Source organism: Myxine glutinosa, chromosome 10, assembly GCF_964187855.1.
Source record: "Myxine glutinosa chromosome 10, kmMyxGlut1.1, whole genome shotgun sequence".
NCBI lineage: Eukaryota > Metazoa > Chordata > Myxini > Myxiniformes > Myxinidae > Myxine > Myxine glutinosa.
In genome coordinates, this window is record NC_136270.1 from 107,520,153 (window position 1) to 107,537,273 (window position 17,121).

The 17,121-nt window shown below is 43.9% G+C and overlaps 1 protein-coding gene across 20 annotated transcripts in view; it reads right to left on the reverse strand.

Moving 5' to 3' along the window:
* The window catches only part of LOC137433876 (5'-AMP-activated protein kinase subunit gamma-2), a 216,020-nt gene that overhangs the window by 64,825 nt on the left and 134,074 nt on the right, over positions 1-17,121 (reverse strand). For 2 of the 20 annotated variants that reach the window (XM_078785997.1, XM_068126314.2), the window contains one exon: positions 8,680-8,742. The exons of 14 other annotated variants lie outside the window; for them this stretch is intronic. The gene's annotated coding sequence lies outside the window, so the exon portion shown is untranslated. Of the gene's footprint in view, positions 1-6,758; positions 6,842-8,679; positions 8,743-14,972; positions 15,086-17,121 lie in introns of those variants that run through there. 4 more of the 20 variants (XM_078785995.1, XM_068126312.2, XM_068126311.2 and 1 more) reach the window with 3 other exon arrangements.

Sequence of the window (17,121 nt, forward strand, 5' to 3'; positions counted from 1 at the left end):
TACTCTCTCTACTGAGTGTCGTTCTAGTTTCTAATGTACTTGTGCACTTGTATATACAAATGTCAAAGAATTCTAAGTTTCTAAGCAAGTGGACAGGAACAAGCAAGAATGCTTCGGAAGCTCGAGGAATTCATTTCCAAAGGTGCAGGACAATTAAAGAACCGACTTAAATAAGAAACACAAACAGGCGAGGAAATGTATTAATACAATGTATCAAGATTTTTCCCCACACTCTGGAATCACTCTGGAACAGTTTACCTGCAACCTGCTTTCCCCTCTATCCCAACCTACCTCAATTCAAGAGGAATGTCAATAGATTCCTCCTTTCTGTCAAATATCTGTACTTTCCTTTGTGTAGCCCCCACTTTGTGTCGCTCAGCATATAAAAAGGATAGAGCATGGACATACAACCATAAGTTTGTAATAATAGTGCGAGCTTTGATGGGCCTAATGGCCTCCTGCTACGTTTAAGTTCCTTGTACGATAACTCATAACTGTTCACTAGGTCTGGGGTAACGATGTAAATCAAAGCTATGGCTGCTTGATGTTGGATTTCTTGGCTGCTTTGGAGGGTAGAGAGAAAACCTGGTGATAAGGAGGGGTGCCTCAGAACATACACTTTCTATCCACGCACAAAATATGGTACTTAAAGACTCTGTTGCTGTTACACAATGACAAGTAAAAATATGCACCAAACCAACATCCAAAGTTTGTGAGGTAGTGACACAGAAGGCATTCACAATAAAGCTATAATTTTACTGGAGGAAAAGTGCAAATCTTGCGCCTCGACTAGGAGTGCAAGCAAAGGTAACTAGAGCGGTACTCGGTAGAGCGCATAACTCCTCCAGGCTGAACAGTTTATGTTTTGTATCCACTGATGGGATTAGATCTGGATCCAGACCGAAACCGAACAAGTCGGCTTGTTCTCGTCACCGAACCAACTCGTCCCCCAAGTTTAGTCTTCTCTCAATGGTGAAGAATCACTTAAAAGTTAAATAATGCCTGTATCTGAATCCATATTCAGATCTTCACCAAAATTGAATCAATTCTTCCTTGTCACACGCCCAACCTGTCCACCAAGTTTCATCCGAATCCGTCCACAACTTTTTGAGATATCTTGAGTGAAGGTGAGCAAAGAGTCAGATATCTTTTTGAGATATCAAAAATATTGGCACCCTTGCACTTTTTCAAACAATGCACCATTTCTTCCGGAAAATTGTTGAAATAAAAAAATATCTTGGTATCCACATTTGTATTTCCTTGGTTTGCAGTGGAACAAAACAAAAAAAAGCTGAAAAAATTACGAAATCTTAGCTTATTACGAAATGCACCTTCAAAAATCCTAAAATGGACAATTTTTTTTTTTTTTTTTTTTGGATACAGAGTCGAGGCTCGTGAACGAGCTAACATTTATCAAACAAACAAATCAAACAAACAAGCAAACAAAGTATATAAAAAGGGGAGCTGTCGACAAGATGGGGAGAGAAGGGGAGGAAGCACACAAACACAACATTTGAGAGCAGGGACATCGGGAGATGTGTGGTAGGGAGAGGGCCTGGGGGGAGGCAGGATAGGTATAAAACGCAAGGACACCAAGGACTTCCAGGAAAGAAGACAAAAGTCACCTCAAAAAAGTGGATTTGGGGTGAAATTAGCGGGGGTAGAAAAGATCAAGGTTTTGGATTGGGGAAGATAAGAGATGGTGGTGAACAGCCGTTTTAAAGACCTGGAGGGAGGAGTGGGATTGAAGAGAGTGAGGGAGTTTGTTCCAGAGGCGGGAGAAAAGAGGTATGAAGGAGTGAAGGTGAGCAGAGAGTCTTGATTTTGGCAGTTTAACCATAAGAGGGTTGCAGGCAGATCTTGTGCGACCTGCAGGAATATTTGGGGGACAGAGCCCAGAAAGAGCTGGGGGAGCAAGGCCGGAGAGGAGTCGGTAGAAGACAGAAAGACCACCAACCTGCCTGCGGTGAGTGAGCGAAAGGCCCTCGGAGATAGCGTCATCGCGGGAGATATTATTGGCACCTTTTTGAAGTTGTTAGAAATAATTAGATTTCAAGCAGGTGATTCTCCTTTACTTTGGAATTAAACTCACCTGTGTTGAGTTGCAGGTGCCTGCAATATAAATATCACTCATTCAACCAGTTTGAATAGAGAAAAGGAGTCATTCTACTGTTTTGTGGCACTGTGTGTGTCAATGAGCATGGAAAAAACAAGTGAATCCTCTTGGATTGCGCTGAGGTTCGGGCATGGAATTTCGAGCCTCGATCATGGTTCGAGCCTCGATCTTGTATACAAAAATAATAATAATAATAATAATAATAATAAGAACCTTGGGCCGAATCTCGCGCTTCACCAGTGCGCGTGCGCGAATTTACGTCACGTCGGCAGCGAGAAGGGGTTCCCCAACACGAACCAATCAGGAACTGCCACGTCACACTTATATGATCTCAGAATTCCTGTGACAGGAATTCGCGTTACACTGGCTGGAAGTCATTCGCTAGAGGCGCTTCCTCAGCGCTAATAAAGAAAACCAGAAAATTGTCTGAGGAGGTCACACACAAGATTGTAGCCAAGCATGGACAATCTCAAGGCTACAAGTCCATCTCCAAAGACCTTGATGTTCCTGTGTCCATCGTACGCAATGTTATCAGGAAGTGTAAGGCCCATGGCACTGTAGTCAACCTCCCTGGACGTGGCTGCAAGAGAAAACTTGATCGAAGACTGCAGTGAAGGATTGTTCGAACAGTGGAGAAAGCACCTCCATCAACTGCCAAACAGATTCAACCTGACCTTCAGACACAAGGTACAATAGTTTCAACTCACACCATCTTTCACCAACTCAATGAAAGGGGGTTCTATCATAAGAGACCCAGGAGGACCACACTGCAAAGAGAGAGACATAAGAAAGCCAGAATGGAGTTTGCCAAAACACACCTGAACAAGCCAAAATCCTTCTGGGAGAATGTTCTGTGGACAGATGAGACCAAATTAGAGCTTTTTGGTGGAGCACATCATCTCTATGTTTACAGAAAACAAAATGCAGCCTTCAAAGAAAAGAACAACTTCCCCACAGTCAAACATGGAGAAGGTTCAGTGGTGTTTTGGGGTTGCTGTGCTGCCTCTGGCACTGGGAGCCTTAAATGTGTGCATGGCATCATTAAATTAAGAGATTACCAAAGCATTTTGGAGCGCAATGTTCAACCCAGTGTCAGAAAGCTGGGTCTCCGTCAAAGGTCATAGGTCTTGAAGCAGGACAATGACCCCCAAAACACTTCAAAAAGCACCCAGGAATGGTTCAAGACAAAACACTGAACTGTTCTGAAGTGGCCAGAAATGAGTCCAGATCTAAATCACATTGAACACCTGTGGGGATATCTGAAAACAGCAGTTGGGAGAAGGCACCCCTCAAATCTGGGAGAACTGGAGCAGTTTGCACAAGAAGGGTGGGCCAAACTGCCAGTAGAGTGGTGTGGGAAACTCATTCATTGCTGTAGGAAGTGCTTGACTGCAGTTATTTTGTCCAAAGGCTGTGCTACCAAATATTAAATCGAGGGTGTCAATAATTTTGTCAATGCCATTTTTTTTTGTATACAGTCAAGGCTCATGTAAGAGCCACCACATTACACATGAAAACATGCATGGACCCATAAAACATACGGGGGTAGAACGGTGCGATTTAAAATACGGACCAAATTTGGGGTGTTTTAATGGGGGTAGAAAAGATCAAGGTTTTGGATGGGGGGTGAGATAAGAGATGGTGGTGAACAGCTGTTTTGAAGACCTGGAGGGAGAAGTGGGATTGAAGAGAGTGTGGAAGTTTGTTCCAGAGGTGAGAGAAAAGAGGAATGAAAGAGTGAAGGTGAATAGAGAGTCTTGATTTTGGCAATTTCACCAGAGAAGGGTTGCTGGCAAATTTTGTGCATCCTGCAGGAATATTTGGGGGACAGAGCACAGAAAGAGCAGGGGAGAAAGGCCGGAGAGGAGTCAGTAGAAAACAAAAAAGCCCACCAACCTGCCTGCAGCGAGAGAGAAAGGCCCTCAGAATCAGCTTCATCACGGGAGATACCAATGATTCTGAATGCTTTGGTTCTACAGCGTGAAGCCGAGCAGGAGCACCACCCCAGAGGGGAGAGCAGTACTCCATTGAGCTGCGGATGAAAGCCTTGTATGTGGTGAGGAGCTCAGAGGTGCCCAGAAAGGACTTCGCATGATGGAGGCGACTGGCTTTGGAGGGCAGCTCCAAAATGTGGTTTTCCCAGGAAAGATCATGGCAGATAGTGAGACCCAAAAGCTTGAGTGACAGAACTTCTTCAAGAGGATTGTTCAGAAAGTAGATGGGAGGATTGTCCGGACGGTCTTTTCGGAGAGAAAAAGTGAGAGTGCGAGATTTGTCAGGATTGAAAGACATGTTCCACTTGTTTGACCAGTTTGTGATTTTATCCAGGTCTGCAGAGAGTGAAGAGGCTGCTGCCTACTGAGCTGAGGGTTGAGATATGGAGTGGCAGAGAGTGGAGCCATCAGCAAAGAGATAGAGAGGATTTTCCAGAGAGTCAGAGAGATCGTTGATGAAGATCAGAAAAAGCACAGACCCAGAACACTGCCTTGGGGAACTCCAGTCTGAACAGGAAGGGGAGATGAGAGATTCCGTTCAGTGCCACACGTTGACTGCGACCAGAGAGGAAGTCCGCAAGCCATGTGTGGAGGTTTCCATGTATACCCTAGGAGAGTTTGAGGAGCAGAGCGGGGTACCAGACCGTATCGAAGGCACTAGATATGTCAAGGGAGACAGCTCTGATTTCCTGTTTGGCATTGAGGGCCTCTATCCATTGTTGAGACTGCAGAAGCTGCATGTCCAGAGTAGAGTGACCTGGTCTGAATCCAAATTGATGATCAGAGATCAGGCCATTGGAGAAGAGGAAGGATTTGATGTCCGAAGCAATGATGGATTCCATGACCTAGCTGATTATTGGCAGCAGGCTCATTGGTCTGTAGTTGCAAGGATCTGTTTTTGCACCTCTTTTGTGTAAAGCGTTATTGTTGGCTGATTTCTAAGCAGATGGAAGATGCCCTTGAGCAAAAGAGAGGGTGAATAGAACAGAGAGAGGGTGAGATAGAGCGGCAGAGCAGGATTTTAGGACCCGTGGGCTGATGCTGTCTGGTCCAGTTGCAGAATTAGAGTCGAGGTTTGACAGAAACCTCTCCACTTTGTCAGGAGAGAAGGACACATAGTCCAGGAGCAGCTGGGTTCGACTGGGTAAGTTGGGTACAGAGAGAGATGGGTTTGGGACACAAGATTTTGAGGTAAACACAGAGTTGAGGCATTCAGCTTTTTCACGTGTGGAGTCAGCTGTGTAGACATTTGAGGTAAGGGAAGGGATGGAGGGGGAACAAACACCACAAACAGATTTGACCAGACGCCACCAGGATTTGGAGGAGGGAGACAGGTTTGAGCGTTCAGTCTTGAGAGTGGAGAGCTATTGTTTTCTGACTCTCCTGAGGGTAGACACACACTTGTTCTGGGCTTTGTGAAAGGAACTGAGATTGCCTTCAGTTGGATTTGCCTTCCAGGAGGCGAAGTCATGTTGTTTCAGGGCAACTGCCTCACCACAAGATTAAGTGTACCAACCATGGACGGGAGGAAGGGTATGACAACTGAAAATTTATTTTTATTTTCTGATTTATAATGATACATTAAGTTCTGAATCAAAAACAAAGGTTCTGTAATTGTCACATTGAAATAAAGAATTGTGAAGACCAAATACTTTTTGTCAATTTCAACTTATTTTTAAAGAAAATTGTGAATTATTGGAAAAAAGTGCAAATATGCCAATATTTTTAGCTCGACTAGATATCGTTTTTGGCCCGATCGATCTCCCAATGGTAAAGAATCACTTTAAAATTCTACTAGCCGGATCCGAATCTTCAACAAAATCTAATCATTTCGTCCTTGTCACATACACTACCTTTATCTCAAATTTCATCCAAATCCATCCACAACTTTTTGAGACATCCTGTTCACAGCCAAACAGACAAACAAACAGACAGACGGGGGTGAAAACATAACCTCCATCCACCTTTGGTGGCGGAGATAATAACAACTGCACAATCGGTGCTTATAAAAATGAAACAAAGGTTCGAAATAACCCGTGATGTAATGGCAATGCACATAGAGTAAATGCCATTGTGATTAACGCTTATTATACTCCAACGTTCAATTGTGTCGATGAATCAGCAGACATAAGTCAATAACTAAGGTCGCCCAGACAGCTCAGATGGCAAAGCACTGGTACGGCTCACCGGTCCAGAGGACCTGGGTTCGATTCCTGGTCTGGGCGCGTAATTTTCCCACATACTATATGTCAATCAATAAATAAAAAAGTTCAGCACAAAACATACAAGGTGTTAAACAAATCAAACACATATCGTAAAAAAAAAAAAAAAAAAAAAAAAAAATCAGTAATGGGAGAGAGAGTACATGGGTGAGCAAGGAAATGTCGGTAGGTGTTATTCTGCACTGAGCAAGATTTAAACACAAGTAACATCACCATCCAGAACATGGCCTGGAAAGGCATGACCTACTCTTATAAAAAAAGAAAAGTTTTTTTAACATCTAAACAAACCTCCTTTGGTCACACTCAACCAACCGAAAGGTGTGTGGTTAAACCCAAGCGGCACACATTAGAAAGGCAAGAGAGTGGTAAAAATTCAAAAACTACCTTTTCACAAGATATTTTATAATATACAAAAATGTCACAGACCTGAGTGCTATTTCGATCGTGGTGAATGACAGGTAAGCCACCAGAACTGCATCCATCTGTGACAAATGACTTATGCACGAAGGTGAACCAAAACAGGAAGTATCAATCGTGCCTTTTAATAAAGTATATATCACTTGCCAGAAAACAAAAAGAGGTTGTATTTTTCTAATATAAGGATGCAATAATATTTCAAGTCAAAAAATATTTAAAATGCCATGTGACTGTGCTCAAAATATATTATTTGTACGTTTGATTTGCTCGGGGTGAGATAGTATTATACCCTGAGCTCTGTTTCTACTCTTTGCCCCCAGGGTAGTATCACAAGCCGATGTTCAACCTTTGTTCTGGCTTATGTTCAATGTCTTACATTAATCTGCTTGATCACTATGAATAACAATTAAGAGCAATCACAGAGTGCAGGCTCTCACGAGAACTTGTTTTTTGGGTGTTTGTGTGGTTTTGTGAGTTGTACTTTGTCTGGTGTTTTTTGTCAGGTTTTGTTTTTGTCTGGTGTGTTGAAAATTCGTTACCAAAAATTCAAACGGTGAACTACAAAGCATCCCAAAATACTAGAACGGCACTCAATGGAGAGCATACCTCCGCCAGGTGAATAGTTTACGTTTTGTATCCCAGAGTAGACCAGAAAATCCCAATACAGAATCACATTTAATCAAAATCATCCGTCCACAACTTTTTGAGATATCCTGCTTTGCATCGTTTTTGTCCCCATCTCCCAATGGTGAAGAATCACTTAAAAAATTATACTATACGGATCCGGATCTTCACCAAAATGTAATCGATTCTTCCTTGTCACACACCCAACCGGTCCACCAAGTTTTGTCCAAATCCATCCATAATCTTTTGAGATATCCTGCTATGTATCATTTTTGGCCCTATCTCCCAATGGTGAAGAATCACTTAAGAAATTCTAGTAGCCGGATCCGAATCCGGATATTCACCAAAATCGCATCATTTCGTCCTTGTCACATAAGCTAAATCTCTGTCAAATTTCATCCGAATCCGTCCACAACATTTTGAGATATTTTGTTCACAAATGGACAGACAAACAAACAGACAGACAGACAGACAGGGGTGAAAACATAACCTCCATCCACCTTTGGTGGCGTAGGTAACAAGGGGACAAAATAAAGAAACACGGAAGTGCTTTAAAAAAAATCCGGCCGTCTCACGCTGATGTGCGGCGGACAGGCTATTTGTACTTTTTGTACTTATTGCATGACTTTGCCATTTTCACCCAATTCAGACTCTGGTAGAGCAAGTTGTCCAAGTATCGTGTTATTATGCATCAAACTTCAGAGAAACGAGCTTCAATTTCATTTTGAAGGAACAATAACCAGATATAAAATCCTGGTAATATTACCAGCTTGATCCTTTAATGTACTTCCCGTACAAGTGCTGGATAACACTTCACAGATAAGAAGAAAAAAAGAAATTCACAATAGACTTTCTTGATCTTTCTTTACATTTCCCCTTCAGACATAGCTACATACAGATGCTTCAAAATGCAAATCAAGAAGTGTAGTACAAAGTGTAATAGTATATTATGTTATTGTAAGTAAAAGTGAAGAAAAGTGGTGGATTTCCATTTTTAATAGAATCTTAAGAGGTTATAACCAAATATGTAATCAGCATATGGCTAAGGCTGGAAATTTAATAATCATTTTTCTGTATGGGACCGACACAGATGGCAAAAATAAATATTTAAAGAAGATGTCTTGAAACAAAGTAAGGAGAAAATTGCACTTGCAAAACAAAACTAGAGTGAAGTTGACGGCATACCATCACAAATACCCACACTACCCACCACGAACTATCCTCCACCCAAAACATAAATTAAGTGAAACAACCAAGCAGGATGTATATACTATACAGTACAGTATTTACTATTAGCAGTACCAACCCCTTCTTCAATTTGAAGTAATAGGCATACTTTTCCTTGGGAAACCTTGACAAACCTTTAGACCTAAAGCAAGGAGAAGCAAGGAGAAGCAAGGAGAAGCAAGGAGAAGCAAGGAGAAGCAAGGAGAAAATGAACAAAATTAACTGCAAAGAAAATTTGATCTTCGAAACAAAGCATCATTAAACAAGTACTCAGAGAACGACAGCAAGCAGGCAGCCTCAACTACCAGCAATAAAAGTGTAAATGATGTAGCCTTATAAACGATATTTAAATTATTAGTATATCTGCCAGCATTATTCATAGAACTAGAACGACACTCGGTAGAGCGCATCCCTCCGCCAGGTTGCACAGTTTACATTTTGTATCCCAGTGATAGGCCGGATCTGAATCTAGATCGAACCTAAATCGAATGAGCTTGTTCTAGTCACCGAACCAACGCATCTACCAAGTTTTGTCATAATTCATCGACAACTCTGAAATATCATGCTATACCGTGAAACCCCGACATTGGCGAATTTGATATTCACGGCATTTTTCAGGTACGTATCGTGGCAAATGTCGGGTTCTTACTACTGTATATAGTACATCATTTTGGCCTTATCTCTTAATGATGATGAATAACTTGATTTTTTTTTAAACATCTCGTATCCAGATCTTCACCAAAATCGAAGGAATACATCCTTATCAAGCAGCCAACCCGTCCACTAAGTTTTGTCGGAATTCTTCCATATATTTTTGAGATACCATGCCATGCATCATTTTTGGCCCTATCTATCAATGTTGAAGAATCACTTAAACATTCTCAAATCCGGATATTCACCAAAATCTTATCAATTCGTCCGATGCACACACCCAACCTCTCCACTAAATTTCATCAGAATCTATCCATAACTTTTTGAAATATCCTGCTCACAGACAAACAGACAGGGGTGAAAACACAACCTCCACCACCTTTGGTGGCAGAGGAAACAACTTCTCATATCTGAAAGCAAAAAGTAAAATATGGCATCTTACGAACAAATCTCCGTGCTCAAGACCGAACTCTCTTATCTGTCTCCCTCTTCCAAATCCTGGTGGCGTCTGGTCAAATCTCGCGAGTGGTCTCGCGAGATCTCGGAGACGGTGGGAGGGATTTTCGAAGCTCCACACGGTCTCCACGTTTTTCGAAGTTAAGTCTGTTCACAATTGTATTTTGTCGAAACTGCATTTATCTTTCGGTGTGTGAAGTTATTGTGTGCAACTTTGGTTGTTTCTCGGTGTTTATCTTTCATAAATTGATCGTCTGTTTGCCGTGTCGCGAGCAAGGCCTTTGCCGCGTCGCGAACGATTTGAAATCGAAGTTAAGTGATTGTTCCCATTTGTATTTTCGTTAAAACTGTATTTATTTATGGTGTTGTACGTATATTGTGTCCCGACGAAGATTTTTCGGTGCAAATCTTTCATACCTGTATTGAAAATCGTGTTAATTCGTGTCGTGTCTTGAGGCCTTGTACAGTGTGCACTGTACAACCTTGAGGCTTTGTTTTTCTCGCAGCGGTCCGTCGTTTGTGATCCAATAACTTTCGTTCTCTGTATTCCCAGTCTTTTCACCCATAGCCTACTTCCTTGTGTAAATCTCAACTAAAAAAAAAACCAAAAAAAAAAACACAACAACATTTCCTTCTCTGTTCTCATTCGTTTATTCATTCTTATTCGTTCGTTCGTTCTTCGACCACGTGTTTCTCCCCCATTTCCCCAGATAGTTTTCACTCATTAACCTTCAATGTTTACACTTTCCCCTCACGTTATGTATTCCGTCATATTTTATAACACCTTTTTCTTCTTCTTCTTTAAAAGGCTGCTTTCGACTTGCTCACCAAATCAATTCATCCCAAAAAAAATATCCATCTCCTATAGTGCCTTTTTTCTACATTCCCTAAACTCTCCTGCACTCCATCCTCCATCCAGCGTCCTTAAACGTATTTTTAACTCGAAGGTCACAAGAAACTCATTTTGCAATAAATGTTCGTTTCCCATAAATCGTACACTTTCAAAAATCCAATCTCACCCCTCCCCTCCAAATCTTCCCCATAACCCCTCCCCTCCAAATCTTCCCCATCACCCCTCCCCTCCAAATCTTCCCCATCACCCATCCCTTTCAAATCTCCCCCCTTGCCCCCTCCCTCCTAAACTACCCCCTCACCCCTCCCCGCCAAGACGCCCCCTCGCCCCTCCCCTCCTAGACTCCTGCCTCACCCCTCCCCGCCAAATCTCCCCCATATCCCATCCCTTTCAAATCCCTCCCCTTGTCCCTTCCCTCCCAAACTCCCCCCTCACCCCTCCCCTTCAAATCTCCCCACCCTCATTGCTTCTCAATTTCCCCCCTCTCACTCCCCCTCCTCAAAGCGTCCTCCCCGCTTCTTCCCCCTTCAAACTCTCACCTCCATCTCCCCCAACCTTCTGCCTCGCTCTTCCCCCTCCTCAAATAACACCTCATTGTGGCTCACCCAATCACCATCAAACCTTTTGTCCGCCCCATCCTTCCCTTTCTCCGAGCTATTCTGAAATCTCTGACACACCTTCAACAGCTCTCCCTACCTCTTCCACCTCTTCCACATCTTACCCTACCCCTCCTCCCCCCTGTTCTGTATCTGATGCTCCCCCTTCCTCTTCATTAACGGTATGGACCTCAAACATCCGGGGCCTCCGTTCAAACTTAACTGATCTCTCCATACAGGTTGCTTCTGTCAAACCAGACGTGATCTGCTTAACAGAAACTTTCCTCCTTTATGATGTCTCTGATTCCATAGTATCTCTCCCGGGCTACTCCCTCCTCCGGTATGATAGACCTGAGCCTCGTCCTGGAGGCGGGGTTGCTATCTTTATCAAAAACTCTCTTCCTCACTCGCCCTGCACTGCACTCTCTCCACCTCACCCCCAGGAATACCTCTGGCTACGGTTTCCCCTTCGCTCCCACCTCTTGTTCATATGTGTGTTGTACCGTCCACCAAACAGTGATGACTCCATCTACATCTCGCTGTCTGATGATATGGACCAACTTCTATCTACTCATCCCAACTCTCTCTTCCTCATATGTGGTGATTTCAACTGTCATCATGCCAGTTGGCTGGGTGTGGGTACCTCTCTCACCAGCCATGGCTCCTCAGCAAAGGACTTCTGCGACTCACTGGGACTGACACAATCTGTCAATTTCCCGACCCGGATCTCAGTCAACGGAACATCTTCTCTTCTGGACTTGGTTATGACTAACTTCCCTGAAAATGTCTGCTGCTCTTCTTCTGCTCCGATCGGATCATCTGATCATGTCCTTGTTAAAGTGGACATCTCTCTGACCATCCTCAGGGAGCCTGCTCAGCGTCGACGAGTCTGGCATTTCACTCAGGCCAACTGGCACGGTCTTCAAGCAGCCATCAATCATCTGGACTGGTCTCCCATCTCTACCACCTCTGACATCAACTCATCCTGGGAATTCTTCCAAAGTAAATTGCTCTCTCTCATGCACAGATTTATCCCATCTCGTCTTCAGTTGTCATACCCTTCCTCCCATCCATGGTACACGGAATCTTGTGGTGAGGCTGTTGCCCAGAAACAACTTGCCTTCGTCTCCTGGAAAGCAAATCCAACGGAAGGAAATCTCATTTCCTTTCACGAAGCCCGAAACAAGTGTGTGTCCACCCTCAGGAGAGCCAGGAAACAATATCTCTCCGTTCTCAAGACCGAACTCTCTTATCTGTCTCCCTCTTCCAATCTTATCCAATCTTACCTTATCTCCCTCTCCCAAACAATATCACCTCTCCTGGTGGCGTCTGGTCAAATCCGTTTCTGGTGTTTGTTCCCCCTCCATCCCCTCCCTTACCTCAAACGGCTACACAGCTGACTCCGCACGTGAAAAAGCTGAATGCCTCAACTCTGTGTTTGCCTCTAAATCTTGTGTCCCAAACCCATCCCTCTCTGTACCCACCATACCCAGTCGTACCCTGCTGCTCCTGGACTCCGTGTCCTTTCCTCCTGACAAGGTGGAAAAGTTTCTGTCAACCCTCGACTCTGATTCTACAACTGGACCCGACGGCATCAGCCCACGGGTCCTAAAATCCTGCTCTGCTGCTCTATCTCACCCTCTCTCTGTTCTCTTCACCCTCTCTTTTGCTCAAGGTCAACTGCCATCTGCTTGGAAATCAGCCAACATCACCGCTTTGCACAAAAAAGGTGCAAAAACAGATCCTAACAACTACAGACCAATCAGCCTTCTCCCAATTATCAGCAAAGTCATGGAATCCATCATTGCTTCGGATATGAAATCTTTCCTCTTCTCCAATGGCTTGATCTCTGATCATCAATTTGGTTTCAGACCAGGTCACTCTACTCTGGACATGCTGCTTCTGCTGTCTCAACAATGGATGGAGGTCCTCAATGCCAAACAGGAAATTAGAGCTGTCTCCCTTGACATATCACGTCCCTTCGATACGGTCTGGCACCCCGCGCTGCTCACCAAACTCTCCTCCTTTGGTATCCATGGAAATCTCCACGCATGGCTGGCGGACTTCCTCTCTAGTCTCCTTCCACGTCTAGCAGTCAACGTGTGGCCCTGAATGGGTTTCTCTCATCTCCTCTTCCTGTTCAGGCTGGAGTTCCCGAAGGCAGTGTTCTGGGCCCTGTGCTTTTTCTGGTCTTCATCAATGATCTCTCTGACTCTCTTGAAAATCCTCTCTATCTCTTTGCTGATGACTCCACTCTCTGCCACTCCATTCCTCATCCCTCAGATCGACAGTCTGCAGCCTCCTCACTCTCTGCAGACCTGGACAAAATCTCAGACTGGGCAAACAAGAGGAACAAGTCTTTCAATCCTGGCAAATCTCACACTCTTACGATGTCTCTCCGAAAAGACCGACTGGACAACCCTCCCATCCACTTTCTGAATATTCCTCTCCAAGAAGTTCTGTCACTCAAGATTTTGGGTCTCACTATCTGCCATGATCTTTTCTGAGAAAACCACATTTCCAAGCTGGCCTCCAAAGCCAGTCGCCGACTGGGCATCCTCCGTCGTGCGAAGTCCTTCCTTGGCACACCTGAGCTCCTCACCACATACAAGGCTTTCATCCGCAGCTCAATGGAGTACTGCTCTCCCCTCTGGGCTGGTGCTCCTACCTCACACCTAGCTCGTCTTCACGCTGTTGAAACCAAAGCGTTCATAATCATTGGAATCTCCCGCGATGAAGCTATCTCCGAGGGCCTTTCACTTACTCCCCGCAGGCAGGTTGATGGTCTTTCCGTCTTCTACCGACTCCTCTCTGGCCTTGCTCCCCCAGCTCTCTCTGGGCTCTGTCCCCCAAATATTCCTTCAGGTCGCACAAGATCTGCCTGCAACCCTCTTATGGTTAAACTGCCAAAATCAAGACTCTCTGCTCACCTTCACTCCTTCATGCCGCTTTTCTCCCGCCTCTGGAACAAACTCCCTCACTCTCTTCAATCCCACTCCTCCCTCCAGGTCTTTAAAACAGCTGTTCACCACCATCTCTTATCTTCCCCCATCCAAAACCTTGATCTTTTCTACCCCCGCTAATTTCACCCCAAATCCACCTTTTTGAAATACCAACTTCTTTCCTGGAAGTCCTTGATGTCCTTGTGTTTTATACTTCTCCCACTCCCCTCCCCCTTCCCCCTTCCCATGCCTCCTACCCCCAAGCCCTTTCCCTCCCACACATCTCCCGATGTCCCTGCTCTCAAATGTTGTGTTTGTGTGCTTCCCCTTCTCTCCCCATCTTGTCTACCGCTCCCTCTTTTTATATATTTTGTTTGTCTGTTTGATTTATTTTTTTTGTGATAAATGTTAGCTCTTTCACGAGCCTCGATTCTGTATACAAAAAAAAAAGAAAAAAAAAAAGTAGTGATTTCAAAATAACAGGAAAGGTAAGAAAAGCCGAATGTTATTTCGCAACACTTAAAGCTTTTTACAGTAATTAAAAGTGGGACCGCCAGAGACTGAGATAAACCAGCAAAACATGGTCGAATCGGCACCCACGTAGCCTACAATCATGCCCTCAACACGACTGAAGGTGCACAAAACACCGAGAGATGTAGAGTTTATTTTATGAAGTTAATATAAGCACAGATCATCACCCCATTTAGTGGAGAGCCAGTCATAGACATACCAGAAACGCAAGCCACCCGGAAGAAATGGCTTTCAAATTCAACCATCATTTTAAGTGGCATCCAAGACTCGATTATAAAGCATACAAAATTGGTTGAATAGTAAATAAAAACTACCAGATTAAAAAATAAAACATTGTACTTACCAAAATGGCAATTTTTTTTTATAAATCATCAAAATTGAGCTTCATCATAAAGCTAAAGCTGTGCCGAGCACACACCAAGAAGCTCAAAGCTACCCAAAGTGATGTAATGCTCTGGCTCACATGGCACATAGAGCTGGCTACCTAAGGGGTAGGGTGTGCCTGTTTCAACAGGAAATTGCTCAAATGTTCCAAGGCCTCGATTACAGCAAGTTCACACCCAAATTAAATGTCAAGTGGATAGCCAGTGGCAGAAAAGACACCTGATTGCAGATTCTTACCATGAAAACCAGGTCTCATCAACCATGAAGCTATTTGTTTTGAAATAAGTGGCAGCTCTGCAGGAGAACATTCCAACTTGCTGTAAAGTGTAAACAAACAAGAGCTATAACCAAGTTGTGTCACATTCTCTGCAAAGATTAAATCGAGAACATCCTTGCACTGTGGCCAACTATTAGCAGAGCTGCAGATTTGAGCCCCTAGTTTGTAGCATGAGTCATGACCTATCCTCAGATAGTTATGTACTGTACTCTAATCTGACCATCAAAATCAGATATCAACTCTGCATAATCCAGCAGGCCAAGTACAATCCTCACCCTGCGCTGGAGTTTTGCACAAGATGCAATGCAAACAATTATATGGCTCTGCGTTAAAGACTCAGCCTTGTGCGATTTCAATGGAGTCAAAAGACCTGGGCATTATTGGTATATATATGATAAATGAAGCAAAACATTCCGTAAGGCTAGCAACACCCGAGGCCTTCCAGGAAGCACCATCTTGTAAATATCAAGGGTTAACTCTCTATCATACAGATCCCTTCCTCTAAGTCATGGTGGCACCTTTTCAAATCCGTCTCTGGTGGATGCTCCCCCGACAAGCCCTCCCTCACCTCACATGCCATTAGTGCAGACTCAGCCGGAGATGAGGCAGTGTCTAAACTCTTATGTTTCCCGTTCCATTCCCATTTTAGCTCCTCAGAGTCCTGTAGATAGTGGTCACATGTCCTTCTAACCCGAGGAGGTGGAGAAGGTTCTGTCGGGCCTTGCTCCTGCTTCGGCAATGGGCAAGAATGGCATCAGAGCGCATCTATCTATAATTCCAGTAATCTCTGTGTGTGTGTGTGTCTGTGTGTGTGTGTGTCTGTGTGTGTGTTTGTCTGTGTGTTTGTCTGAGACCGCTGTTTCTCGACAACCACGGGTCCGATATACTTGAAACTTGCCAGGTATATTGCTGGGGACCTGAGGATGTGCCTTTTCAAGGTTTCATATTAATCGGAGAAGTAGTTACCGAGCTATGGCGATTTAGCCGTTCGCCGTTCGCTTTGGCTTTGCGAATGGACCAAACCATTTCATGTAAATAGAGGGGGGGGGTTCTGTGGTCGTTGCAAATGGACCAAACCATTTCATGTAAATAGAGGGGGCGGTTCTGTGGTCGTTACTGCCACGTGGTTTCAAAGTTTTTTTTTGTTGTTGTTGTTTGCACGCATGTTTTTTTGCACGCACGTACGGGCACCCACGTACGGGCACGTCCTAGTATTCTGAAATTCTGCTCTGCCATTCTTGCTTCCCCTTTGTCTGCCTTATTAAATCTGTACTTCTCCTTTGGCTACCTCCCATGAGCATAGAAGTCAGCAAATATAACTCCCATCTACACGAAGGGTGGAAAAACAGATCCTATCAACTACAGACCCGAGATATTACTTCCAGTTGCTTACATAGCATCCACATAGCAGTTGCTTACATAGCATGGCGACTCCGCTAGCGCTGACAACGCTGACAACCCAGCACCTCTTTCATTCTCCGACACGTTCAAGGTAATCATCGAGCATAGCAACTACCCCCCCTCCTTAGCTCGTCCGCAATGTCATTCACAATGTCAGACAGCCTTTTTTGGAAGCGCATGCCATCACGCACTTTCATTTCCCAAGAAGGGAAGCATGCATCAGGGTTCAAACGACGTTAATATAATTTTTATTGATGTTTGGACATACATATTTTATGTTTTCGTTAATACAGTATATACTTACCGACATTATTATAATAAAAAATATTTTATTTATAAAATAATATGTTTAACATTTATATTATAATTGGCGCAATTATCAATATCCTAATGAAGCCCGCATATGCTGATCTTGCATAATAAATAAAAC